At 39.4% G+C, this 27,461-nt stretch overlaps 1 protein-coding gene across 50 annotated transcripts in view; it reads right to left on the minus strand.

The window, feature by feature from the left end:
- Positions 1 to 27,461, minus strand: part of ZBTB20 (zinc finger and BTB domain containing 20) — a 1,035,663-nt gene that overhangs the window by 702,453 nt on the left and 305,749 nt on the right. For all 50 annotated transcript variants that reach the window (XM_064283302.1, XM_064283702.1, XM_064282699.1 and 47 more), the window contains one exon: positions 11,709 to 11,754. The gene's annotated coding sequence lies outside the window, so the exon portion shown is untranslated. The remainder of the gene's footprint in view (positions 1 to 11,708; positions 11,755 to 27,461) is intronic.

A 27,461-nucleotide genomic window follows, 5' to 3' on the forward strand; every position in this document is an offset into this window, starting at 1 on the left:
GCCAAAAAAGGCAGAATTGGTCTCTCTAAGAGCAGGACCTCTTTAGTAATAACTTTGAATCTCATCCATTCTCTTCTATCTTTTAAGTACATACCTCTCTCCTTCCTGGACCTCACTGAGCTGCCATATTGAGCTAATTTGAGTGGCTATGTTTATCTACAGTCTCCCTCTCACTCTCTTTTTCTCTTAAAAATTTTCCTTCCTGTGAGCAGGTAGGGAACACAAAAATTCAGCAAATCTATTTAAAGACTGATTATTATACAGGCTTCTTTACAAGTAAAGGATACGGAATAATACATGAAGCAATGATCAGTGACACTATTGCTAAACCCTGCTTTCCTCACTTTAAATCCTTTTTGGAAAAGATTAAAGAATAAATAAACACAAATTCTGTTATCACAATTAGAAGCGAAGGGAATAGAACCTGCATAAAGAGAATGAATGAGTGAATGAATAAAACACAAAAAGACAATGTTTAAAATGGATCACTAAAGGCAGTTACTTTAAATATATAAATTTTTAATATGAAAATTATATTATAAGTGAGAGAATTATAATCCAGGAGCAAATAATACTAAATATTAGCAAAGGCTAGGCTATACAGTGTTTCTTGAATTTTTGCTGATTCACGGGTAAGTGTGGTACTGTATTCAAAATGCACAGGAAATCTAAAGTAACTACAGCAAATAATAAAAGTGGTGGAGAAAGAATGACCTAGGCAGTAGATTAAGTTAAACACTTTATCATGTGGTTTCAGAGTAGAACCATGATGATGGTAGAAGACGACTAACTTATAATTTCAAAGTGCTTTGGTATATTGTCACCTCTAATTTACAGGTGAGGAAATTGGGTCTAACAGCACATGAGACGCTGCCCATACCAATAAATAGTAATGCAGAAACTTAAACCCAGATCTTCTATTTCTAAGCCCCATACTCTTTCTACTAGTATATAATGCCTGTTTATCTCCTGAAGCCTGGGATACATAGTACAATTCTTAAATAGTATGGTTAAAACAACCATGTACATAGACCTGTACATAAATCAAGAGGCAGTCATGCGAACGGAACAAGGTTGTATCTTTTCACCATACTTATTCGATCTGTATGCTGAGCAAATACTTTGAGAAGCTAGACTTTAGGAAGAAGAAAGGGGCATCAGGATTGGAGGATGACTCATTAACAACCTGCGATATGCAGATGACACAACCTTGCTCACTGTAAGTGAAGAGAACTTGAAGTACTTACCAATGAAGATCAAAGACTACAGTCTTCAGTGTGGATTACACCTCAACATAATGAAAACAAAAATCTTCACAACTGGACCAATAAACAACATCATGATAAATGGAGAAAATACTGAAGTTGTCAAGTATTTCATTTTACTTGAATCCACACTCAACACCCATGGAAGCAGCAGTCAAGAAATCAAATGACATATTGCATTGGGCAAATCTGCTGCAAAAGACTTCTTGAAAGTGTTGGAAAGCCAAGATGTCACTTTGACCTAATTCTGCAAACGTTTCTCTGAATAGGTGTTATATAATAAATAATAATATAATACTTCACAGTGATTACAGTCTAGCAAAGGAAAAAGACATGAAACTATAATTATATAACCATTTATTTATTTAGAACTGAGGTCTAGTCATTGTGTGACTATGCCACTCAATTCCAAACTTGTTTGTTCCTACCACTCCCAGGCTGGGAATTCTCTACTTTCTTGTTTCTAGTTATTCAAGTGCTGTGTTTCATGTCCCCTATCCCCCATGCACCCAACCAAAGCCCAGCTCTCGCCTCTCCCTAGCAACATCCAGGACCACTGCAGCTCACAAAGCTCTATACCGCCACTGAATATCTTTAGCACTTACTGACTTCGTCAGCAATGGCAAATGAGTTTCATCTCACACGCCAACTCTCTACCAGTCGATAACGGTTGTCTAGTGTTGTCTTCAAGAGGATTCTGAACCCAAGGTTGGCTCAGTGCCAGAGAGAGCCACGGTGAGTTAGTGATGTCCCTGGGTGGTGCGAATGGTTAACATGTTCACTACTAACTGAAAGGGTTCACCCGGAGGTGCCTTAGAGGAAAAGCCTGGCAATCTACTCTCAAAAAATTAGCCACCGAAAACCCTCTGGGGCACAGCTGTAGTCTGACACACACGGGGTCACCATGAGTTGGAACCGACTCTATGGCAACTGCCCACCGTGTTTTGTTTTGTTTTCTTCACGGCAGCAAAGGGGAAGGTGGGACTATCAGGTGAAGAGTATTAATTTGACAATGAATATGCTTTTTTTTTTTTTTTATAGCGTCCCTTTGACACTGAATCCAGGTCTAGAGAATGCATTTGACAGAGAGTGCCTTATTTAATTACTTTTTTTCTAAAACATCTATATCCCATCTTTTCAAGTATACCACAAGATTTCTGTGGTCAAGGATCATGAATAGTTCTCTAAGTCCACAGCATCTAGCAATGCTTGCAAACAAGAGGCATCTGCTGATGATAATGAAATAACCTTTTTAAAATCCACTCACGACTACTATTCATAAGCTTCATTTATCTCTCAGCATCTCTCAACAGATTATCAATATCAAGCCCATTTTAGAGTAACTCTGTAGCATAAATTTTTAAAAAATTTAAATAAACCTGTCCTTCTTATAATCTCAAGGCTAAAATTAACATTAGGAAATTGATAATGCTTAAGGATACTTATGTCTCCAGCCAAACAAAGAGAAGATCTGGCAAACAGAAGTATCCTTGAAATGGATTTAAACTTTTTCTTGATTTCGAATTCCTATTTTTATATATTTCACGATTAGTATATCTGAAAATTTGCCTCCCTTTCTTAGTAGGCTGCATTGCCTGGCACATAGTAAGTATTGAAGAAATCCACATGGATTGGTTTAGAGCGTACATTAGAGAAATCGTTCCATTTTCCATCCCCCCCTGCTAAGGAAGTGAATTTATCATATTCCATAAAAGCTCACAGTTTGTCAGACATTAACTGTTCATTCCCTGTGCCAATAAGACTGTTGGAACAGCAAATGAATTTGGTGTGTTCATTTCGATGATTCTGTAAACCACAGGCTACCCAGTTGTCTGATGGTAAGGGAGCCCCAAAGCCACCTGATCACCGTTATACTCCCTTGTGTTTTTGAACTCACATGATCGGTACTGTCAGAATCTCAAGGCAGAGAAGAAGGAGAGGGAAAATTATCCTGCACACCTAGTCATGAAAAAGGTTTTTATTAATTCAGGCACCAGTGGTGATGTGGCGAGGTTGGAAAGAGAGTGGGATATAGGGTCTGGAGTGCTTTATCCGCTCCAAGACCAGCGCTGGTTTTGGCACTTCCTCTCACTCTAGTGAGTTGCAAAAAAAAAAAAAAAAAAAAAAAAAACAAGCAGGTGCTAGCAATCTGAGAGACCACATGCCAGCTACAGCTGCTTCAAACTGATTCAATTACATCTGCCTGAAGAGTCCCAGGACATCAACCTGTGAAGAGATCCATAGATTGTAAGGAGACCTAGTCCATCCTGACGTACAGTTGGCCCTGAGATAACCATCTCCAAAGCTTCGGGTCTTTTCTGTAAGTGATCATTTCCATGCCCGGGCACAGGATAAAAGACCGGGGCGGGGCGGGGGGGGGGAATGTGATTTTTATTCACTTTGAAATGAAGAATTGGTGGAAGATAGCACAAAAACCCCCTCTGATTTTTCATGCTTAAAATCTGACTGGAGCTGAGGTCTTCAGGATACTTTGAAACGGCCTGATTTTGTGAAAATGTTTCCCAAATCAGCGGGTACGGCACATTTACAGAACATGCTCTTGGGATCCGGACTTCGCTCCAAACCTTGTTTGTACAAAAAGGGGCCAAGCAGCTGGGAAATTCTGGAGTGGAGTGTGTTCTCATTAGTTTCCATCTGCCACCAGAACTCAGCTCATGGCAAGTTTGGCTAAGTCCTGGTGTACTCAGGTCCAAATGTGGGTCAGTTTTAATTACACTATACAGCATTCAGTGTGCAGTTTTTAAATCCTTATTATACAGCACAGAGGAATGGGCACCTCTCCAGGTAATCAATTTTTAAAAAGTACATATATAAAAATTTTAAACCAGGCTAGACAGACAGTGGGTGGAAAAAAAAAAAAAAAACTCATAAATGAGTACAAGGGTTAGTTAAGAGAATGATTAGTGAAATGGGGTCATGAGCAATTTCTGCTTTGAAGTTTCAAAGCAGGAGAGACAAACCTTTTTCCACTGGTAAGATGGTAAGAGACCCATACGAGGTATACACAATTCTTCTTGCTCTTTAGCATGAAGGAGTGTAAGGCTGTAACCAGCTTATCGTAAATACCTACAAGAGAGCTGGTTTTCCCATGAACAGAACTATTCTCTGCTCTGTCTTTCTTGACACCCACCCCCTTTCAATGTTTACCGTTCATGGCAGGGATTGTAAAAGAGAAAAAAAGAAAATCACAAACTACCTGTTCAGAGTAAAAAATTAATTGATTTAAAAAAAAAAAAAAAAGAGGGAGAGCCCAGGCGAGCAGAGGGCACAAGTGCTGAGTAGCTGGCCCCAGGCATGCCTTGGCTTTCAATGCCACCCACACAGCCAGGGTCAACCCAGGCAGTCTTCCTGCAGAATCCATCCTGTCCAAAAGCCCCATCAGGTGCAGGAGAGCTAAAACACTAAGTCTCTAAAGGCAACTGTCAGCAAAAACCCGGGAGTGAAGATGTAGGCACTTTGGATGGATAAAAGGTCCTTTGGCACAAGCCCTAAGGACAGAAAAAACAACTGAAACGCTCAAAGTATTCTGAGGCTTGTGACTGAGTGGCTATGGAATTTATCCATCAATAAGGCAGCGTGGAATTCTGGGTTCAAATGACAGCCTTTGACGCCTGATAGCTGGGTTACCTTGGAGAAATTGCTTACCCTCTCTGAGATCCAGCTCCTCACCTGTAAAATGGGGGAAATAATATCTACCTAATAGCGTTGTTGTAAAGATTATCAATCATATACACATATCTGGAGTATAGAAGGCACCCAATAAATGCTAATTATTATTAACCCAACCAAATAAAATGTTCACTAATGTTTATCCTAACTCAGCATGGTCAAAACTGTCCATTTGACATTAGGCAAGCCAATTCTACTAACGGGGCTGAGCAAATGGTCTCTTCCATATACCATCTAGTGCTTTTTTCCTTTTCTCTTTTCTGATGCTGTTCAGGAAGGTAATGGTGCAATATAAACAGCCTGGCAGAAGAAAATGGCTTACTATAATTAAGATCATCTAGCTTTTATTAAAGATAATTAAGGGAAAAGCAGACATACAAATTCACAAACCCACTCTTCCACTGTTGAGGGAGTTTGCATAGGATGGTATCAGAACCTTTTATCTGACTAATTTCCTTCTCAGTTTAAAAGCAAAAAATAAAAATAAAAAAAACTTTACGTAGCAATCCACTCCTTGATACCCATGCTCACTAAACCTGGGGCTGATGATTGTGACAATCTTGCCAATAGAACCTCCTTTACTTCAGTAGGATGCTTGTAAGAATACATGGTTTAATTTCCGAGTATGGGTTCTTCATGCTTTGCAAGGCATTGATTTTAAAGGTATCTGATGTTCAAAAGAGGGATGATAGCTGTCTCGGGTTGTTTCAACAGCCCCTTCCACTGTAAGGCACACTTCCATCCATAATCAACAGGTCTTGAAGTTGGATGTGACTACCCTCAGCTCGTTTTTCTTTAAACAGACCCAGCCTTCCACTTAAATTCAGTGTGCATAGCTAGAAATTGTGAGTCTAACCATGCTGAATTGAGATACTCAACAGCTATTACTAGAGACATGATAAACTTTTGCCAAAATTAACCTTCTTAATGGCGAATCTCACATCTCCTCCAAATCCATATACTGGCCATCATAACAATTTAAGGTCAACATAAAATAAATAAATAAAACCCATTTCCACTGAGTTGATTCCGACTCACAGCGACCCTGTAGGACAGAGAATTGTCCCATACGGTTTCCAAGGAGTGCCTGGTGGATTCGAATTGCCAAACTTTTGGTTGGCAGCCAAACTCTTAAACAGTATGCCAAGGCGAACATAGAGAAGAAAATAAATATTAGTGTCTTAGTTATTCTAGTGCTGCTGTAATAGAAATACCACAGGTGAATAGCTTTAACCAACACAGGTTTATTCTCTCACAGTCTAGTAAGCTACAAGTCCAAACTGAGGGCATCAGCTCCAACAGAAGGCTTTCTCTCTGTTGGCTCTGGGGGAAGGTCCTTGTCATCAATTTTTCCTGGTGGAGGAGCTTCTCAGTGCAGGGACCCTAGGCCCGAGGATGCACTGTGCTCCCAGGGTGTGGTGTGGGGTGTGGGGTGGTGTGGGGTGGTGTGGGGTGGTGTGGGGTGGTGTGGGGTGGGGTGGGGTGGGGTGGGGTGGGGTGGGGTGGGGTGGGGTGGGGTGGGGTGGGGTGGTGTGGTGTGGTGTGGTGTGGTGTGGTGTGGTGTGGTGTGGTATGAGGCCTCCATGTCTCTCTGCTTGCTTCTCTCTTTTATATCTCAAAAGAGTGGCTCAAGACAAAACCCAATCTTGTAGATTGAGTCCGGCCTCGTTAATATAACTGCTGCTAAACCCATCTCATCAACATCATAGAGACAGGATTTACAACACACAGGAAAATCACATCAGATGATAAAATAGTGGACAATCACACAACGCTGGGAATCACGGCCCAGCCCAGTTGACACACATAATTTTGGGAGACTCAATTCAATCCGTGACAGTTAGGAAATACTAGTGGCTGTTGTGTGCCAAACTATTTGGTATACCTAATCTACCTTAGGTAGTCTACCTTTTTCATAGATTAAATGAGATTTAGTAAGGTTAGGCAACCTTGATCATGGCATGTAGCTACTGAATTGTGGAGCTGGGATTTCAATTCAGGCCAGCTAGACTCCAAAGCTCCTAAATTCAAATTCAGGCAAGAGATTTAGAGGCCAGATACCCTAAATGCTTTATTGTCTTCCAAAGACGGTGATTCATTTAAGGTATTCACACACACACACAAAAAAAACCACTGCCTTCGAGGCCGACTCGTAGTGACCCTACAGGACAGAGTAGAACTGCTCCCTAGAGTTTCCAAGGAGTGCCTGGTGGATTCAAACTGCTGGCCTTTTGGTTAGCTGCTGAAGCACTTAACCACTACGCCACCAGGGTTTCCAAGGTATTCACAGACTCCCTTAAATATCTGAAGGTTTGTAGCTGTTGTCTTGCTCAATCTAACTCCATTTATTCTCCTCTTGAAGAAAATGGTGTTATTCACAAACACAAGCTGAAAGGCTTCACAATCAATTTACATAAAATCAATTCCATTATAAGAACACCTGAAGGTGGGTTAGATTTAGTATAGTGATAGCCTGTCTTATGATTAGTATTCCAGTACCTTGGTATAGTCCATTTACTTCTTGGAGGCAAATAATCAACTCTCTAATCTCCAGCAGACTCTACTTCTTATACTCTAATATTTAGAAAGATAACTTTCTAGTGTGAGAAAAAAATCTCACATCAAACCAAGAATCAAGAGTCCCAGGTTCAAATATTGCATCTCTTGGGTGACCCTGGCAAGCGCCTAGACCTTTCTGAGCTTATTTTTTTGCATCACGGGTAAAATAAAGATATCTGGTAGATGACCACTAAGGTCCCTTCAAGTTCTAATATGTCTTAGTCATCTAGTGCTGCCATAACAGAAATACCACAAGTGGATGGCTTTAACAAAGAGAAATTTATTTTCTCACAGTCTGGTAGGTTACAAGTCCAAACTCAGGATGTCAGCTCCAGGGGAAGGCTTTCTCTCTTGTCAGGTCTGGAGGAAGTTCTTTGTTCCCGATTTTCTCCTGGTCGAGGAGCTTCTCAGGTACAGGGACCCCGTGTCCAAAGGATGCACTCTGCTTCTCGTGCTGCTTTTTTGGTGGTATGAGGTCCCCAACTCTCTGCCCACTTCCCTTTCATCTCTTGAGAGACAAAAGGTGGTGCAGGCCACATCCCAGGGAAACTCCCTTTAGATTGGATCAGGGAGGTAACCTGAGTAAGGGTGGTGTTACAATCCCACCCTAAACCTCTCAAAATAAAATTACAATCACATAATGGAGGACAACCATACAGTCCTGGGAATCATGGCCTAACCAAGTTGATACACACATTTTTGGGGGGCTATAACTTAATCCATGACATAATAGTATATGATTTTTTAGAATATCTTCTAAAGCCCTGGAAGCAGAGATAGCTCTGGATAGAACCTTCCAGAGGATCTCTGTGATAATGCCCAGCCAAGAATCCCTGCCCAGGCCACTAGATGATCTGTCTTCCATGTCCAAGTTATCACAGTGGTGGTGGTGGTGGCAGTGGTAGTGACAGAAAAAAACAGTAGTATAGCCAAGATCTACTGAGCACTTATTACGTGCTACCCATTGAGCTAAGAATTTTACATGTATTGTGTTACCTAACTCTTAAAACAATAATGTGAGTTAGATACTATTTTTCCAATTTTACAAATGAGGAAACAAAGGAACAGAGATTAGGTTATTGTCTGGGTCCACACTACTAATAAGCGGTGAAGGCAAATAGAACCCTTGTTGACAGGTCTTCGTCTCTCCCACTAGTCTGTGTTCTTTGAACAAGGACTTTGTCTTAATCACCTAGCCTAGCGCTGCATCTGGAGAATAGTAGGCATTTGTTTACTGTGGGGGAAAATAGGAAGGAAGGAAATGAGGAAGGGAGGAAGGAAGAGAAAGAAGGGGAGAAAAAAGAAATTATGTCTAGGACATACTATATTCTCAATAAATGCTGCTTTTCTTCCTTTGTTCCTTTAGCCCTGGAATGAGGCAAATCTTCAATTATGCCCAGAAGTCCCAGGGCTTGGTGATTTCTTCATCCTTGGGATTCCATACTATAATTCCTAGTACAGGCTATTGAAGTAGCTGCCATTATCTGGCTTAATGATTTATATTTTAGCCAACACACATGTCCTTGGCTCATCTCTCAGCTTCTAATGTTAAGACTGGCAGAGGAATAGAGTTTATTCTGCCACACTACAGTTCAGGGAAAAAAATAATGTCTTTGATACTGGCTACTAACTCAGTGGTGTAAACTAAGGTAAAAGAAAAACTGGTCCCAGAAGACCACTATTTTCATGTCTAGAAGTACCCATGAATGTTATCAAGCTGTGGTACAAAAAACTGAGCAGCCTAAACAAGGTACTCAGATGGCATAGATATGGCTCAGTATGCAGCCTGTACCGTTCTTCTGTGACGGCCTCAGGACTCGTACAATGGAGCTTTAGACAGGCGTATCTACGGTAGGTCTTAGTGACCCTATTTTAACTTTACCTGTATTTACTGACAGTCAGAATTATAACTAATTTTCAACATACATACATTAAACACAGGGCCATTCCTTCTGCTTAGCAAAACAGTTACAGATTTGTAGCATGACCTGACCATACCTGACCAAAAGCAAGTCCACGCACATTTTATTTTTGTGTTTTCAGAGAGACAGAGATAAGGAGAGAGACAGAAGGAAAGGGAAAAATTGAGAGAGAGCATAGAGCAAAGCTAAGCCGTTAATCACAGAACACAGAAAATGTGTTTATGCCTCTGCTGTGAAGTATGTTCAAGGTAACAAGTAGCTTCACCATGGAATGCCTCAGCCTTGTGTATAAAATGAGAATAATATAATGAGTTTTGGAGCGCCAGTTTTCTCATAGGCAACAAAAATGCATATAAAGCATATTGCAAATAGTGCTATGTCAATTCCTGGTGATAATAATGAGATAAGAACAGCTTTGACCTATTAATTTCTTATTTTAAGAACGGGATTGATCAGTAGTCTCATCTCTACCTAATCAGCAGTATGAGAGCAAATGGAAGTCCATTAAGGTTCATCCCAAAGGTATGTGTAACAAGTTGCCAGGACTCTCTTTTCCTCTATTGCTAAGACAGCTCCAGAAATGTTTCCTTCCGATACACGCTCATCCACCATTTACTGACCACCAACTATGTGCAAGGCCCTTCGTTAAGGAGCTGTGGATAATCCTTTGCTTATCTTTGTACCTGTGTTTCGTACGCCCAAAGAAGTTAGTTAAATTCGCAGTAGAGTGGTTTACTAAAAACGACCACAGAAGGAACTGGATTCCAAATGGGTACCCCTCAGTGATTTATTCAACTATGTTAAGGGGAATAATGCAAGTCATTTGGGTAAGTTTTTAAGAACTGCAGTTGGGGACTACTGATTATTTAAATATGTCTTCTACTGGGTGAGAGCTTTTTGTATTGAATTTATAGAACTTTACCTAACTACTGTAACATAAAATCTTCAACGGCTCCAATATCTATACTAAGGATATATAAATTTGTCAGAAGAATATATAGAGCTATTAATCAAAAGAAACTTAATATCAATGACAGGTAACTCTAAGAGAAACTATCAGGCAACTTGAATTTGATGAAATTAAAGGAGATTATGCCAGTTTTAAAAACAACATCAATATTTTATCTCCTCTGCTAGGATCACTGCTTAATTTTCACTTTTTTTCTTCCTCTCTCTCTCACTTCCACCCTTATGCAACTCATCAAGCGCACAAATCAAGAAATCATCCAACAATATACTCTTACGTTTTCTGAATATGCCCCACGTGTCCACTAAGAGCCAAATGCTTTCAAATCTGTTCAGCTAAATGGATCAATAACTACATCCAGCCTCACACAGTGGGAGTGCCAACGTGGTGAAATCGAGCCAAACACAAAACGTCTCCACCAGGACCAGAATAATCAGCCACCCAGTTATCTGGAGAGATCCACTCTCCCCAGGTACCCTTTGGAGAGGTTAACATACATGTTATTTCAGGCAGTCAACAGCTACCAAGAAAATATTTGAGACAGAGAACAAAGGATCGGAACAAAATATTTGGGAGCTGAAACCAGTGAGTTTTATAATAAACCAGTGTAACAGTTCAAGGTCTACCTCAAGTAAAAATCTTTGAAACTCAGGAGTACACCAAATACGTCACAGCAAAGCAAACTGCTAACAAGCTTCTCTGTGGCTCGTTCCTGTGACACAGCTGCCAGCAACAAACCAGCAGGTGCAACCAAGCTTTTGAGAATTCCTGCTGTTGCCCAGGCACCACACCACCGCACAGTTGAGATTTTAAACAGGTGCAAGGTTTTTTATTTTTTTTCAATTCTGAGAGCTTGAGACCGTACAGTAGACGGTACGTCTGCAACCACTCCTTACCTAAAGCAGCTGCCACTAAAAACAAGCTCAAAAGCAGCAGAAAGAGTCTGAAAATAAAACAATGTCCAAAACATAGTGGTTTGGCAATAGTCTGACCCTACATCAGCAGTCGCCTTAATAGTACTGCACCATACAACATTCCTCTAAGCTCTTCACCAGATGAGTGCTTTGTAATTAAAATTATTCTGCCTCATCAAATCTCAGAAATGTTTATTTGATTCTTACGAGAGAGTGAAGTGAAACGTATTGACAAAATGTACTATCCTTTGACGTTCTCAATATTTACCAGTACTCAAAAATTAACATTTTCACATTGCTAAACCTGTCAGCAACTGTAATACACAAACAGGTAATAGCTTGTCAATTAAATACATAGATTTACATAGCTGTAAGTAATTCATATACATACCTGACCATCTATGGGGCGTAGACAGGCTGGCAATTTATCAGGTACTCTGAAATGTAAAATAAATATATCATGTAAGTGAAAATTACTTTTCTGGGTGGGAACCGGTATTGGTGATCAGACAATTTCCACATAACATAAAATGAATGAGTGGAGAAGCAGGAGAGAGTGCAGTGCTTAAAAAAGTGAATTATTTTATATTTATAAAGTGAATTATTTTATATCTATATTGCCCCCATAGGATATTTCGTATCCCCTTACACTCATACGTGTGTATTATACACCCACAGAGTCCCTTAGCAGTGTTATAAAAAATGAGTACCAACAAGGAACTAAGACTCACCCTGGTCTCTGAACCACAAATGCTTTCGCTAGAGGATGAGGCAAACACTTAAAAATGATTTTTTTTTTTTTTTTTGGTATTCCTCCAAGACTATTGCCTTCCTAAGACAAACATGACTGCTGCTCTCTAAAACGAAACCACCCAGATTCATCTGCACTCAGTTTGGATAGAACATTGGTGAGAAAGAAAGGTGCTTTTGCAGAGCAGTTCACAAAAAAAAAAGGATAAATAAGTAAACTTTGAAGGTTCATTAACTTGACCAGAGCAAATAGAAACGCGGATTAATCACCGTAACAGGGAATGCTAAAGTCACACCGGATATAATGCTTAATAACACCCCAGCCCAACACGCTGGAAAACTGCCAGTCCATAGAGAGCACTATAGGAGTCCAGCGGAAGGAAAGTATGTAGGGTTTACTGTTAAAGCCAAGAAAACCAAACCCATCGACACTGAGTCAATTCCAACTCATAGCAACCCTATAGGACAGAGTAAAACTGCCCCATGGAGTTTCCAAAGAGCGCCTGGTGGATTCGAACTGCGGACCTGTTGGCCAACAGCCATAGCACTTAGCCACTATGCCACCAGGGTTTACTATTAGACTTGAAAAATACTTGCATGTGGGTAGAAACTGTACTGCAACACACAGCTTCTGTACTACTATGACCCTTGAAAGGTTTCATGATCTTTTTTTTAAAGCAGATAGAGGGTTTAATATATATACTTCTGAGCACAGCTGATGACAGCAACATGTTAAAGTCGGTGGGTATACTCCCTGACACGTGCTTTAACGTGTGCAGCGGCAATCATCAAATTTGGGTGATGACTCAATGAAGCAGCACCCATACGCTTCTGATGGGAATGAGAATTGCTAAATATTTTCTGGAAAGCTATTTGGTAATATCTATCAAGTGCTTGAGAAAGTTAAAAAAATTTACTCAGTAATTTTAGTTATAGGAATCTATCTCATGTAATTGAAAACCAACAGAGATTTATGAAAAAAAGATTATTTTTATGATAGTGAGAAACTGAAAGCAACCTAATTGCCCAATAGTAGAGAAATAATTAAGTAGAGCACAACACGACCGTATCCAAGAATATTTTGCTGCGATCCACAGGGCACCTTAGAAAGATATTTTAGATCTTATGGGAAAAAGCATAGACTATAATGTGATGTAAGCATGTAGGTTACTAATTACATGGACAATATGCAATTACAAGGATAAGGGAAAAAGAAAGAACATAAAAATATTAACAGGGGTTATAGATGGGTGATTAGATTATGGACAGATTTTTTTTTTTTTTTTTTTTTTTTACTTTCATAGATACTTAATTCTCCTCAATAACCATATTACTTTCATAATAGGAAAAATATTACTTGGTAGGGTAGACGTAAAAGAAAAAAATTATAAAGTGCCATATGGAAGTCATAAATCGAACCTTCCTGTGTCACACATGATATCCCCTCTGCATACCTACAGCGAGAAACTCTTACTCAGTGCTCCCCCCTGGGGCACAGGCAGGATCTCCTTCACCCCACTGCTTAGTCTACACTGGGTTAATCATCTTAGCAAAACATCTATCACTATGCAGAGTTAAATGATGGCAAGAACAATTTCAGACAGCAAATCTGTTCAACCCAGTACAGACTAATGTATTCACTAAGTGAACAACATTTAGTAAGCAGTCATTCCATGTAAGGTCTGTCTGGCATTGTGAAGTGCTAAACGATAAGTCACAGCACATCTTACCCACATAGAGCTAACAATTTAAAAGAGCACCAAACACAAGGGTACAAACAGCTCACACACAGATGTAAACACCATGTAGTTCAAGGCACTGATGGCATGTCTGGCATACTTTAAGGCAAGAAAACACACACCAGGTTTATTCTTCCAGGTATATCATAAGCAAAAGCTGACACGTTGCTTCCACCCAGGATTCATTCTCGGGGCAATGTGAAATGAAAAATCATGAACAGTAATGTGTACCACTTATAAAATGCATTAGTATATCACATTGTTTACTTTAGGTATTTAATTTTTTTTTTTCCTGATGTGATCCACCTCTTGTTAACAGAGAGTTAGACAAGAGCACAGGCATGAAGGAATATTGGTCCAGTCTAGGATGCTAGTTATGTAAGATTGTCTAAGATTATCTCAGGCCACATAAAGCATATGCCCAATTATTAACAGACTACAGTTATTTATTGGCAACCAAAGTAAATAAGTGAGTTACTTGTTAATCCTGCCTAAGTCACTGCTATGGCAACACCATGAGGCAAGAAAACAAGAGAAGGAGTGGACAGAAAAGTACTGAGGGATCCATAACAACCAAAGGGGCAGGGGGATACGCTTTCATTGTGCAGATAAAATGACACAGCACAGAGGTTCAGTTTCCCTTGTGGGCTGTAGATGTAACCAGCATTTGTCCCTCTGAAGCCAGCATCACATGAGGTTCCCAGGTTTGGGGCATTGAGGTCAGCCTGTGTGAAGTGGTGCCAAGCTCTAAGAAAAGCTCTTTCTGTGATCAATGACCCATAGATCCGGGGCTCACAGAGCTCTGAGCAGCAGCACAGTTCCCTATGAGGTACAGCGGTGATCAAATGCTTAGCTTTTGCAGTCAGACAAGCCTAGACTTGAATTCCAGCACCCCCTCATCAATTTTGTGATCGTGATCAAGTTACAATTTCCTTGTCTGTAAAATGGCAATGGCATGGTCTACCTTACAGGGCTGTTTGTGGGGAACACATGTCATAGGCATATAAAGGAGCTACCATAAAAAACCATAGTGCCTGCCATAAAGTAAGCATTTGACACACAAGGTTATTAGGACTGTCATAATTGTATGAGAAAGTGAGACGATGTCTGTCCCTTTACATTAGGCACCATTTTCCCATGCAGGGAGTGAGCAGATAAAGACGTCGTGATCAAGGCACCACCCTATAGCCCAGCAGCTCAACCAAGTGCCGGTTGTGTGCTGGGTGTTCACGGAGCACCTCTGAATTAGGAGAGTGTACAACAATATGAACAGCCACAATGAGCAACCCGAACCAGGATTTTTAACCTATTGATGAATAGGAAGGCAGCACGTTCTAAACAAATACGCAGCAATACTCCCTAAATTCTCTGGTGAAAAATGAAGGATTATTTTCCACATTAAACTGAAACAAACAGGAAGTAGAAAATAGGGACAAAATGGATATAATTACTCAACTGGAATCTGGCCGATGAATTGTGGGCTCCTTAATCATCACATGTGGGCAGTACCACCTTTTTATGTATTCTAAAGAGAACCCACAAATGACCTGAGCTCACATATAATGCAAGGTTTGCAAAGACATGTAAGAAATATTGCAGTCAGTTTTTATCTCAGGGCTTGGAAGACAGAAATGGGTGAAAAATGGGGTTGTTTTAGTCCTTATTAGTCTTTTTGTTTGGACAACGACACAGGTCCAGTTGTTCCATGGTATCTTCAGATTCTCACGCAGATTGTGTAACGCCTACAGTTGCTTGGGTCACTTGACGATTAAGTCACATCATCACCATTCTAGATGGAGATATATTAGAGAGGGCTGTTTTTTTTTTTTCCCCCTAAGTTCTTTTTACAACCAGGTTGGCAAAGCTGTGTTCCCAATGGGAACTGAACGGATCCAACTCTCTGTCGTGGAATATAAGAAAGTTCATCTTCCCTTCATACTGGTTGCGTTTGGCTGGAGATGGATGGTGCCTCTGTAGCCTTAATAAGTAAAGTACTTAATTCACTTAAGGAACTGAAAACGGCCTCACCAGGGTTTGTGGGGGATAGTGGCTCCATAATCTTAAGTTTAGATTAAAAAAAAAAAAAAAAATTCCCCCACAGCTGAGTAAGTATTCTCAGGAATATGTTCAAGCCAGATTCAGAAGAGGATGTGGAACAAAGGATATCATTGCTGGTGTCAGATGGATCTTGACTGAACACAGAGAATACCAGAAAGATTTTTACCTGTGTTTTATTGACTATACAGAGGCATTCCGCTGTGTTGGATAACAACAAATGATGGATAATATTGTGAAGAATGGGAATTCCAGAACATTTAACTGTGCTCATGTGGAACCTGTCCAGGAATCAAGAGGCAGTTGTTTGAACAGAACAAAGGGCTACTGATTGGTTTAAAATCAGAAAAGGTGTGCATCAGGATGGTACCCTTTCACTATACTTATTCAACCTGTATGCTGAGCAAATAATCTGAGAAACTGGACCATAGGAAGAAGAATGTAGCATTAGGACTGGAGGAAGGCTCAACAGCCTTGCTTGCTGAAAGTGAAGATGACGTGAAGCACTTACTGATGAATGTAAAAGATTACAGCTTTCAATATGGATTACACAAGAACATAAAAAAAAAAGAAATACAACTTGAAAAATAAACATTGTGATAAATAGTGAAGAAACTGAAGTTGTCAAGGATTTCATTCTACTTGAATCAACAATCAATGCCCATGGAAGCAGCAGCCAAGAAATCAAATAACATACTGCACTGGGAAAATCTGCTACAAGAGATTACAGTATTAAAAAGCAAAGATGTCACTTTGATGACTGAGGCGCTCCTGCCCCAAGCCATGGTCTTTTCAATCACCTTATTTGCATGTGAAAGCTGGACAATTAAACAGGAAGATCAAAGGCGAATTGGCAAATCGACACATTTGAATTGTGGTGCTGGTGAAGAATACCGACTATACCATGGACTGCCAGATGGACCAACAAATCTGTCTTGGAGAAAATGCAGCAACAAGATGGTGAGACTTTACCTTGCTTACTTTGGACATGACATTAGGAAAGACTAATTGCTAGGACCACTGGTGGAGAAGTGGTTAAGAATTCAGTCTGCAAACAAAAAGGTTGGCACTTTGAATCTACCAGCTGCTCTTTGGAAACCTTATGGGGCAGTTTTACTCTGTCCTATAGTTTTTTTTTTTTTTTATAGGGTTGCTATGAGTTGGAATCAACTGTACAGCACACAACAACAATGTCTAGAAAAGGACATCATTTTTGGAAGTGCAGGGTCAGCAAAAACGCAAGAAACTCTCCATGAGATGGAATGATACAATGGCTGCAATGATGAGCTAAAACATACCAAAGATTGTGAGGATGGCTCAGGACCAGGCAAAGTTTTGTTCTGTCATACATAAGGTTGCCATGAATTGGAGCCAACTTGATGGCAACAACAACTTTTAAAATTTGGCCTATTTTGAAAAACCAAACCAAAACCAAGCCAGTTGCCACTGAGTGGATTCTGACTCATGGCAACCCCACATGTATCAAAGTAGAACTGTGCTCCACAGGGTTTTTGATGGCTGATTTTTAGGAAGCAAATGACCAGGCTTTTCTTCCAGGATGTCTCTGGTAGACTCAATCAGCCATCCTTTCAGTTAGCAGTAAGTGTATCAACCATTTGCACAACCCAGGGGCTTTATTTTGAGAAAAGACACTAATACAAAATATTTTTATTTATTTTATTCAATATTTATTAATTTTTCTGGGCTCACTGCTAAGCCGGATGCTCTATCATTATTATCATATCATTATTATAAAAGGTAGACCTTAATCACCAGTAAAGCCAATTTTGTTTTAAAAAAAGCTGAGGTGCTCTAACTTCTGGGGTTTACCTGAACAGAAAGTCCTATGAAGAGTAAGAGGAATTGTAATTTTAAGTATCAATTCTGCTTATTTCTGTAAATGACTGAGCTAGATTTAGGTCTTCATGTTTAAAAAGCTATCTGCCTATCAGAAGGAGGAAGTATGAAAGGCAACAACTATCTACTTATCAACTCTGTGAACTGGAAACAGATAAACGACAATAAAGAAGGAAAAGGAAGTCATACGATAATCACCGTTAACCCAAGGGCACAGCTGGTCTGTCTAGACCTTAGGTCAGACCAGCTATCATAAAGCTACAAAATGCATAGAAAATAAGCTTTCAATAACCTGCTACATTTGAATTTTCTGGCATTAATGGCTGCCCCTTAAAATGAAACAATTTAGTATCAAATTTTATGTGTAAATATGATGAACGGGATCTCTCACTAGAAACCTGATCTACGATACACTGAATGATAATAACTCTGTTTGTCCTGTAGTCCACACTTCACAGTGTATTAAGGAGAAAAGAGGTGTCATCGTTTTTCACAAATGATTTTATTCAAACTTGACAGCATCTTTAAATGAAAGTATAAGAGCTGGTCAAGAAAATGAACAAAGCTAGAATTTAGCTAAACATTAGGAATTCTATTTTTAAAATACTTGCTTTCAACTTAAAGTTATGACTATGGAGAGGAATAATTTACTCTTGGGGAATGTAAAAATCCTACTGGTCTGCTTCTACACATCCCTAAGGTCTTAGCTGATATTATGTCCTCCAGAATCCAACTCCCTGTACTTAATCTTGTCATATTTATCATCGTCTTGTAGTTGCCTTTCACATACGACTGCAAACTTGAAGACAACAGATTGCCAGGCCTTTCTTTGACAGCACCACTAGGTGGGTTCACACTGCCAACCTTTTGGTTAGTAGTCAATCACAAACATCTTGTGCAATACCTAGGAGACTTACAAGGAAAGGTAGGAGGGAAAATTAAAAGAAGAGAGGTTAAAAAAAAAGAAAAAGAGAGGTTAGAAAATTAGCCCTTGAAAAGCTGAAAAAGTATTTTTTAGGAATATAATTTCTTAACTTTTCTGAATGCATGGATTTTCTGAAGCATCCGGAATGATGATAACAAAATTGATTCAACATTCACACTACATATTAGGCATTATGCAAAGGACTAAAATGTAATGGTGAACAGGACAAAACCTATCTTGTCCTACTCTTATGTATACTTCTGTGTGTATACAGAAGAATCACCCAGGGATCTTGTTGAAATTCTTATATATACATAAGAATCATCTGGAAATCTTGTTAAACATAGATTCTGATTCAGTATATCTCACGGCAGAGATGCAAATTCTCAGCAGGGGCTCAAACTGGAATGAACCAGTTTGAAGCCCTGTCTATCATTCCTGAAAAAGATCCCTGCACTATTTTATTCTTTTGTAGCTTTATCACAGTTGAATTATTGGCGTGACTATTAGTTCATGCATTTATTGTCTCTCTTCCCCACGTAAGTGTACACTACAGAGACCTCATCTATTATTTTCAGCACTCTATACTCAGGGTCTAGATTGGTACCCAACACACAATAATCACTCAGTAAATATTTGTCAAACGTATAAATGTGAGGTTTGGAGCAGCAGCTTTCAATCAAAAGAGACTGTAAACTTAGGCAATAGCTACCCCCGCTGTTGCTTTTTCTTCAGTCCAACACCGTTTACCCCACAGAAGCCTTGAAGCTGTAGCTACTCTTTTACTCTAAGTTCCATTCAACCAAAGGCAAGTCAGAAAAACTTCAAAAGCCATTTTAGGTGTGCCGGGGGTAAAATAATGAGGAGAAGCAAAGGAATTCTGACAAGAATATCAACAATTTCAATTTGGAAGGTTTGGGTTTAAATTCCAGCTTACGAGGTGTCTCTCCTATGGGAATTTATTTAACCTCCCTACTACTCAGTTTCACCATGTTTAAAATGAGAAAATTTTATCTAACACACAAGGTTTTTACGGCGATTAAATGAGATTACATATATGAAAGCAACTGCTAGTATATAATTCATGGTATCTAGGAGAAGAGGCTCACTGTAAATTAGAAGAGGCTCACTATAAATTAGCTCCTTTACATCAGCTAGCCAGTTTCTGCAGCAAGATGGAACTATAATTTGACTAGATGCCCCAGGATCAGACATTTTAGGCAAGGGGAATATGGAAGAAATGGCGGCTAGAAGGCAGAAAAAATTCAGTAGGTGTTAGGGACAGTATTTTTTTTAAAGTGTAAAACAGAGTAGTGGGAATATCACAGCAATTGGAAATGGAAAGAGATTTCAACGTGATAGAACTACCAAGAAATCTATTAGATTTTCACTTAGGTGAGAGAGCCTTCCCCTCATATAAATAAAATAATTGCTGCTATTATAGTTAGAAGACAAATCAACTGAAAAGTACATTAAACACATGTTAGAGACTTAACATTCTTCACATGATTTCACATGCTGGCAATTCAGCCTGTATAAATATAGCCATGAACTTTATTATTGACTATGAAAAAGTAGCAGCATGTCCTCCCTGTCTATGTACAACTTGCAGAGTTACAGAAGGCAAACATGTACTTGCTCTTTAGGTACAATCACAAGGCAGCAAGTTATAGAGGTGGGCCCTTTCATCAGATAGTGGCTCCCAACATTAGAAGAGAAACTCAGAGCCATGAAAATTGTACTGTAAAATTCTTTCTTCAGGTTTAATCGCTTTCAATGTACTCACTCATTTAGTCAAACTTATGGTATCTTCCTCACTAAAACTGTTTTCTTTCTAAATCATTATTTTTCTAGTTTGTGTGTGTGTGTGTGTGTGTGTGTGTGTGTGTGTATTCTTAGGTCGGTTCTCAGATCAAGAAAGAGGATAAGAAGTCAGATGCATTGCCTGTCAAAAGTAATCATCGTGCTTCCATACTTTGCTTCAAGGAACGCCCACCTGGTACCAATAAGCTCATCAAAAGAGTTCATTTGAATTCATAGTTTTTGTCCAGAGAAGGGGATTAAATGCTTTTTAAAAGTTCCATATTCCCTATAAGACTGTGGCCTCTGTGAGGACTGGAGTCTCATGTACTTATCTTTCCTTGTATCACCTCCACCTACTTCGGGGCCAGGCACACAATACATGGCCATTTCATTCATTTACTCACCAAATATTTACTGAGTACTCACTATACGTCAGGCATTGTTCTAACTGGTAGAGATACAGAAGTGAACAGAATAGAAGAATATCCCTGATCTCATGGACAGTACATTCTTGTGTAGGAAACTGACAAGCAAGAAAAATAAGTTAAATATATAGAGTGATAGACAATGGTACGTACTAAGGAGTTAAAATAAAGCAGGTAAAGGGGACAGTAAATGCTCGCACGGGGTAGTTGGGGTGAACTTTTAGATAGGGTAGCCAGGAAAGAAATCACTAAAAGCTCACACTCAAGAAAAGGCCTGAAATAAGTGGAGTGAGGTAGGCAGATTTTATTAGAGAAAAGGCATTCAAGCCAAAGGAAGAAGTATAAAGTACCCTAGGGAGTAACATGCTGTTTGGATTCCTGTAAAATGGCAGGCTAGATCCACATAGAAAACATAGAGGTGCTAGATTATAAAGAGCAAACACACACACACACACACAACTTTTAAAATGTCTGAGCGCACAAGAAGGAAATTAAAACTCCAAGACAGAAACAAAGAGAAGGTGAGAACCAGGGTATCCGGCATGATTATGATGCTACCAGAATGCCCCAGGGGGATTATCTAACTCAGTAATAACCAGGGAAACTTAGTGGCATAAAGAGGGTTTGCAATTACTGAAATCAAAGAGGATGGCAACCCAGTAACATAACTGGAGTCCCTGGAATAAGCACATCCCCTCCAGCAGGATACTTTTTGTGTTATGTGGGAATCTGACAGGAAAAGCAAACTCCAGTGAAGAAGAGCTCACATATCAAAAATATCAAAACCATGATGAAAGATTCCACTGCAAATTTGAGACAGAAGGAACAAAAAAGCTTTAAATCAAATATGACTGTGAAGTTAAAAATATACAGGATCTTGTCTTCAGAACTGAAGTAACAAAATATTAATCTCAGAATTTAGTGGGGTAAAATATTTAAAATGATAAGAACATTTTTAAAAAGCAGATAACAAGAAACTGAAAAATGCAGATTTTAAAAAGAACAAAGATTTATAGAAATTGTCATTAAAATTAACATCTGAAATGAGAATACGTCACATTAGATGCAGCTGAAAGAAGAATTACTGAACTGAAAGATAATTCCAAGGAACTTACCCAGAATAAAAAAAGACAGATATAAAATGTGGAGATTAAGAGATAAGGAGGACAAAATAAAAAGATCTAACATATGTCTAACATATATTTGAGAATGAAAAAATAGAGACAAAGAAGGCAGTATTTGAAATGATAATGAAATGATGAAAGACATAAAACCTCAGATGCATAAATCTTAAGTACCAAAAATGATAAATAAAAATAAATCCAAACCTAGAAACATTATTATGAAACGGGGAAAACTGGTCACTCAAGGACCAATCAGGGAAACATAAAACAGTATTTAAAACAAGGCAATATAAAGCGCTCAGCAGAAGAGGTATGTAAGCCAATCAGGGAACAGTTAACACACCCAGAGATTAGCAATGACAAGAGACTGAGGGACAAAATGGGACGTTCTGGTGGGCTAGTTTAGCAGGAGCTGGGGCCCTTGAAGAGATGTAGCCGTGGTTGAATATGTCACTCAAAGTAGAGAACGGAGAAATAATTTTGTTTCTTCCTTCCTTCTGTCCTACAATAAATCACCAGTGATTCTCATTGTCTGAACCCAACCAGAAGAGAAGTGACTTAGAAAACAAGGAAATTCAGTTTGCAATGGTCAGCACCCTTGAAAAACAATCAAGCAGAAAGAGAGAGAAGAATGCATCTCAGACTCAAACAGTCCAGGGTCTCTCCAGACACCAAACACAGAGGAATGGCAGATTATCTCTATAAATGAAAATTAACTAGATAGCTGTCCTGTCTTCTCAGCAGCATTAACAGCGCAGAAAACAATGGAGTACTACTTTCAAAATACCTTCAATTATGTAGTCAACTAAACTGTCATTAAAGAGTGAAAAAAAAAATGCATTGTCAGACAAAGACTGAAAGTTTACCAATCACTGTCCCTTATTAAAAGAAAATTGAGAATATAAATTAGTAATAAGTACATTTAACCCAGAATAAAGAATTGTGTGAAAAAACAAATGGGAAATAAAGAGATTGACAGTGGTGTGCTGGTGAATGTTTAACAGCTGGCTCTTAAAAAAAAAAAAATACAAAATCCAATATTTGCAGTGTTCACCAGTTTCAAGGGTGTAAATACTCCCACTGTGGCCAATTTCAAGCTACCAACATGACATCACTCTTTTTTCTCAGTCCTTTTTAGACTGGATGATTTCTACTGATTTATCTCAAGTGCACTGACTTTTTCTTCTGCATATGTATTATATTATCAAATCTATTCAGTAACTTAAATTTTTCAAATTATTTTTTGTTCTAAATTTTTCATTTGATTATTTATTTATTTATTTTTCTGCCAAGGTTTCTTTCTTTTTATTCATTTCAAGCATATTTTCTTTTACTTCACTGAACACAGTTGTAACAGCTGCTTTAGAGTTCTTGGCTGGTGTCTTAGTCATCGAGTGCTGCTGTAACAAATAGCACAAGTGGATGGCTTTAACAAACAGAAGTTTATTCTCTCACAGTCCAGTAGGCTAGAAGTCCAAATTCAAGGCATCGGTTCTAGGGGAAGGCTTTCTCTGTCAGCTCTGGAGGAAGGTCCTTGTCATCAATTTTTCCCTGGACTGTGAGCTTCTCCGAGAAGGAACCACAAGTCCAAAGGACGTGCTCTGTTTGCAGTGCTGCTTTCTTGGTGGTATGAGGTCCCCCGTCTCTCTGCTCTCTTCTCTTTTTCATATCTAAAAAGAGATTGGCTCAAGGCACAATCCAATCTTGTAGACTGAGTCCTGTCTCATCAACATAACTTCCACCTCCCCACCTCATTAACATCATAGGATTTACAACACATAGGAAAATCACATCAGATGACAAAATGGTGGACAATCACACAATACTGGGAATCAAGGTCTAGCCAAGTGATACACATATTTTGGGGGGGGGACACAATTCAATCCCTGGCAGCTGGTAATTCCAACATCTGGATCATTTCAGGGTGGATAACTGATTTTCTTCTCCCTTGAGAAATGGTCTCACTCTGCTGAGGGTTTGTTTTGTTTTGTTTTGTATTTCAGGTAATTTGGGGTTTTATCCTGGATGTTGTCAACAGGGTCGGATTATCCAATAGACAAGGTAAGCTTGGTGCTCACCTTGCTTACCAGATCATCTGTAAAGAAAAATTTCCCATTTTTTTTTTTTTTTAACCACATCAAAGATTCTGCTTCTAGGTATGGCTGGCGTCTGTCTCCCAAACCCACAGCATCTTTCTAGAGAATCAAATACTCTTTTCAAATTTACAATCTCTGACAGAGGCAGATGACCTAGAAAGCAAAGTAACACAGGCTTACTTGTGTGAATTCACTAATCTTCAGTGAACCAATCTTTAGTTTCATGTGGTGAAACCCATGTGAAATTAGTCACCACAGATGACCTGATAAGCACCATGCTGACCTTGCCTATTCGATAATCCATCCCTGGTTATCAATATTAGTCGTGCAGACTCTGGATTCTGTTACATCAAGCCAAAGAGTAGTCACATTTTTGTTTGTGCAAGCCACTAATTTTGCCCTGTCCAGATCTCAGTTTAAACTGCTTTCAGTCTACACTGTGCATGTGTGGTTCAGAGGACAACCAAAGACTTAGGCAGAATTTAAACAAAAAATTTGAAGTTTCTTCTCTTTTTCTCTTTTCTTTCCTGTGTTCCTCTTCATTTTCTGGCATCCCTGCTGCTTCCCCAGGTTCCTCCAGCCAGAAAGCAGTGGGCATTTTCTTGGACTTTGGTTGTCCCATGTTGCCACTAAGACTGAGGATATCCTCAGGGAAAACCACAAAACATGAAATTCACCCCACGCCAGTTGCTTCGTCCAAGTTTTCAAGCCTCGTCTGAAATCTTCCTGCTGTCGCTGCCTCTCCAGAACCCTCAGATAGTTGTGGACTGGGCTTTTTGTTTTGCTTCTGTTTTTATTTATTTATTTTTTCCAGAGTTTACAGTTGTTATTTGCAGGTGGCTTATTTGGTTATAAGTTTACTTCTCCACACCAGAAGCAAAACTCCTGTTATTATTAATTCTGGGGACAGAAGTACCAAGAAGTTCAGATAAAAACTGGTGTAAATGGGCTACATGTAAATTTTAGAAACACGTCGTCTGCTTCTGGGAGAGGAACAGCATACGAAGAAACCCACGCCACTGTTGTCCAGTTGATTCTGACTCATAGCAACCCTAAAGGACAGAGTAGAACTGCCCCATAGGGTTTCCTAGGCTATAATCTTTATGGGAGCAGACTGCCACATCTTTCTCCCATGGAGTGGCTAGTAGGTTTAAACCACTGGCCTTTTGGTTAGCAGCTGAGCACTTTACCTACTGCACCACCAGGGCTCCCTACCTGAAGAAAGGACTAACAAATAAATTTAAAGAAATATGTGCCACCAAATGGGTGAGCATGCAAGGGAAATTTACATACACCAAATTGTTAAAAGTTTCGGAGATCGGAAAAAACAGTCAGTCAAATGTCTCAAGTCCAAAGCTTTTCATCAGATCCCAGAACCACAGCAGGAAAAAAATAAAATAAAATGAACATCTATCAAAAGTTCTTAGTCAATAAGCTTGAGAAACTATCTCAAGAACTGGCGATAATTAAGTTCCAACTAAATCATATTTTCCCAATTAAAAACAAGCACACACTCCAAGAGAAACACACACACACAAAAATTCTGAAGCTAAAGCATGTCCTGCTTCGTGTATGGAAACACAGGCCCTGCGTCTTTATCACGACAAGATCTCTTTTTCAGATTTGATGCACTATAGGACATGGAGCTAAAATAGTAAGAAAAAAATCTTATTTAATACAGAAGCAGTCTAATCTCTGTTGGAGACCCATCCTTTAAAATAATTCCACTGTGCATTTTTATCTTTTGCTGTGTTTCTGGTTCTGATTCTATTAGATGGCAGTAAAAAAAGAGCCCTTATGGTGCAATGGTTAAATGCCTAGCTGTTAGCCAAAATGTTGGCTCCGCAGGAGAAAGACCTGTGATCTGCTCCCATAGCGATTAGAGCCCAGAAGACCCTATGGGCAGTTCTACTCTGTAACATGGGATTGCTAGGATTCAAAACCAACTTGATGGTAACTCAACGCTGTGCACAGCATCCCCTGACAAGCAATCAGGACATATGTCTCCATCACTGAGCGGCTCTGTGACTTTGGACAGGTCCCTTCATCCATCCAGGCTTCAGTTTACTGATTTGTGAAATGTGAGGGCTAGAACACATAGCTCTTACTTTCTAATTATAGCATTCTATGACTATTTAAATAGCTTTATTTCTGGGTTCTTCAATGTTTGAGGCCTTACTGTATCATTTCTACAAAATGCTGTTTTTGCTAGCTGCCATCGAGTTGGCCCCAGACTCATGGCAACTCCACGTACAAAGGGATCAGACCTATGTGATCTATGGAGTTTTCACTGGCTGATATTTCAGAAGTAGATAGCCAGGCCTTTCTTCCTAGTCTGTCTTAGTCTGGAAGCACCACTGCAATCTGTTCAGCATCGTAGCAACACGCAAGCTCCACTGAGAGACAGGTGGTGACTGTACTTGAGGTGCACTGGTCAGTTCTCCCACATAAAAGAGCACTGCTCCCTTTCTACAAAATAGATCTGGCAAAATGCTCAGAAATGATATGTCTTCCAGAAAAGTGGAGAAAAAATTGCAGGCTCCCACACGCAATCTCAACTAAATCATCAACTGACATCTGAGGTTGTCTTACCCACAGAGATAAGAAGCTTGGCTATATCAGTACTTCAGGTGAGTGGGATAATTTTAAGAATGATGGGTTAAAAAAAATTTTAAATTTGAGGATTAAACAATGGGACGTATGTTGTGAATTTCAGAAAAAGATTCTGCAATATTAAGATTTTGAAAACTTTATTTTATTGTACTTTAGATGAAGGTTAACCAGAACAAACTAACTTCTCATTAAACAGTACAAATATTGTTTTAAGACATTGGTTAACAACCCTACAACATGCCAACACTCCCTTGACCCTGAGCTGGTGTGTTCCTTTAGTCTTGTTTTGTTTTATGGGCCTGTCTAATCTTTGGCTAAAGGGTGAACCTCAGGAGTGACTTCATTACTGAGCTAAAAGCGTGTCTGAGGGCTGCACTCTCGGGGTTTCTCCAGTCTCTGTCAGACCAGTAAGTCTGGCCTTTTTTTGTGAGTTAGGATTTTGTTCTACGTTTTTCTCCAGTTCTGTCTGGGACCCTTTATTGTGATCCCTGTCAGAGCAGTCAATGGTGGTGGCTAGGCACCATCTAGTTGTACTAGATGCAGTCTGGTAGAGGCTGTGGTAGTTGTGGTCCATTAGACCTCTGGACTAATCTTTCGTTTGTGCCTTTAGTTTTCTTCATTCTCCCTTGAGACCAGTGGAATATCTTAGGCAGCCGCTCACAGGCTTTTAAGACCCCAGACACTACTCACCAAAGTAGAATGTAGAACATTTCTTTATGAACTATGTTATGCCAGTTGAGCTAGATGTTCCCCGAGA

Source organism: Loxodonta africana, chromosome 1, assembly GCF_030014295.1.
Source record: "Loxodonta africana isolate mLoxAfr1 chromosome 1, mLoxAfr1.hap2, whole genome shotgun sequence".
NCBI classification, from domain to species: domain Eukaryota; kingdom Metazoa; phylum Chordata; class Mammalia; order Proboscidea; family Elephantidae; genus Loxodonta; species Loxodonta africana.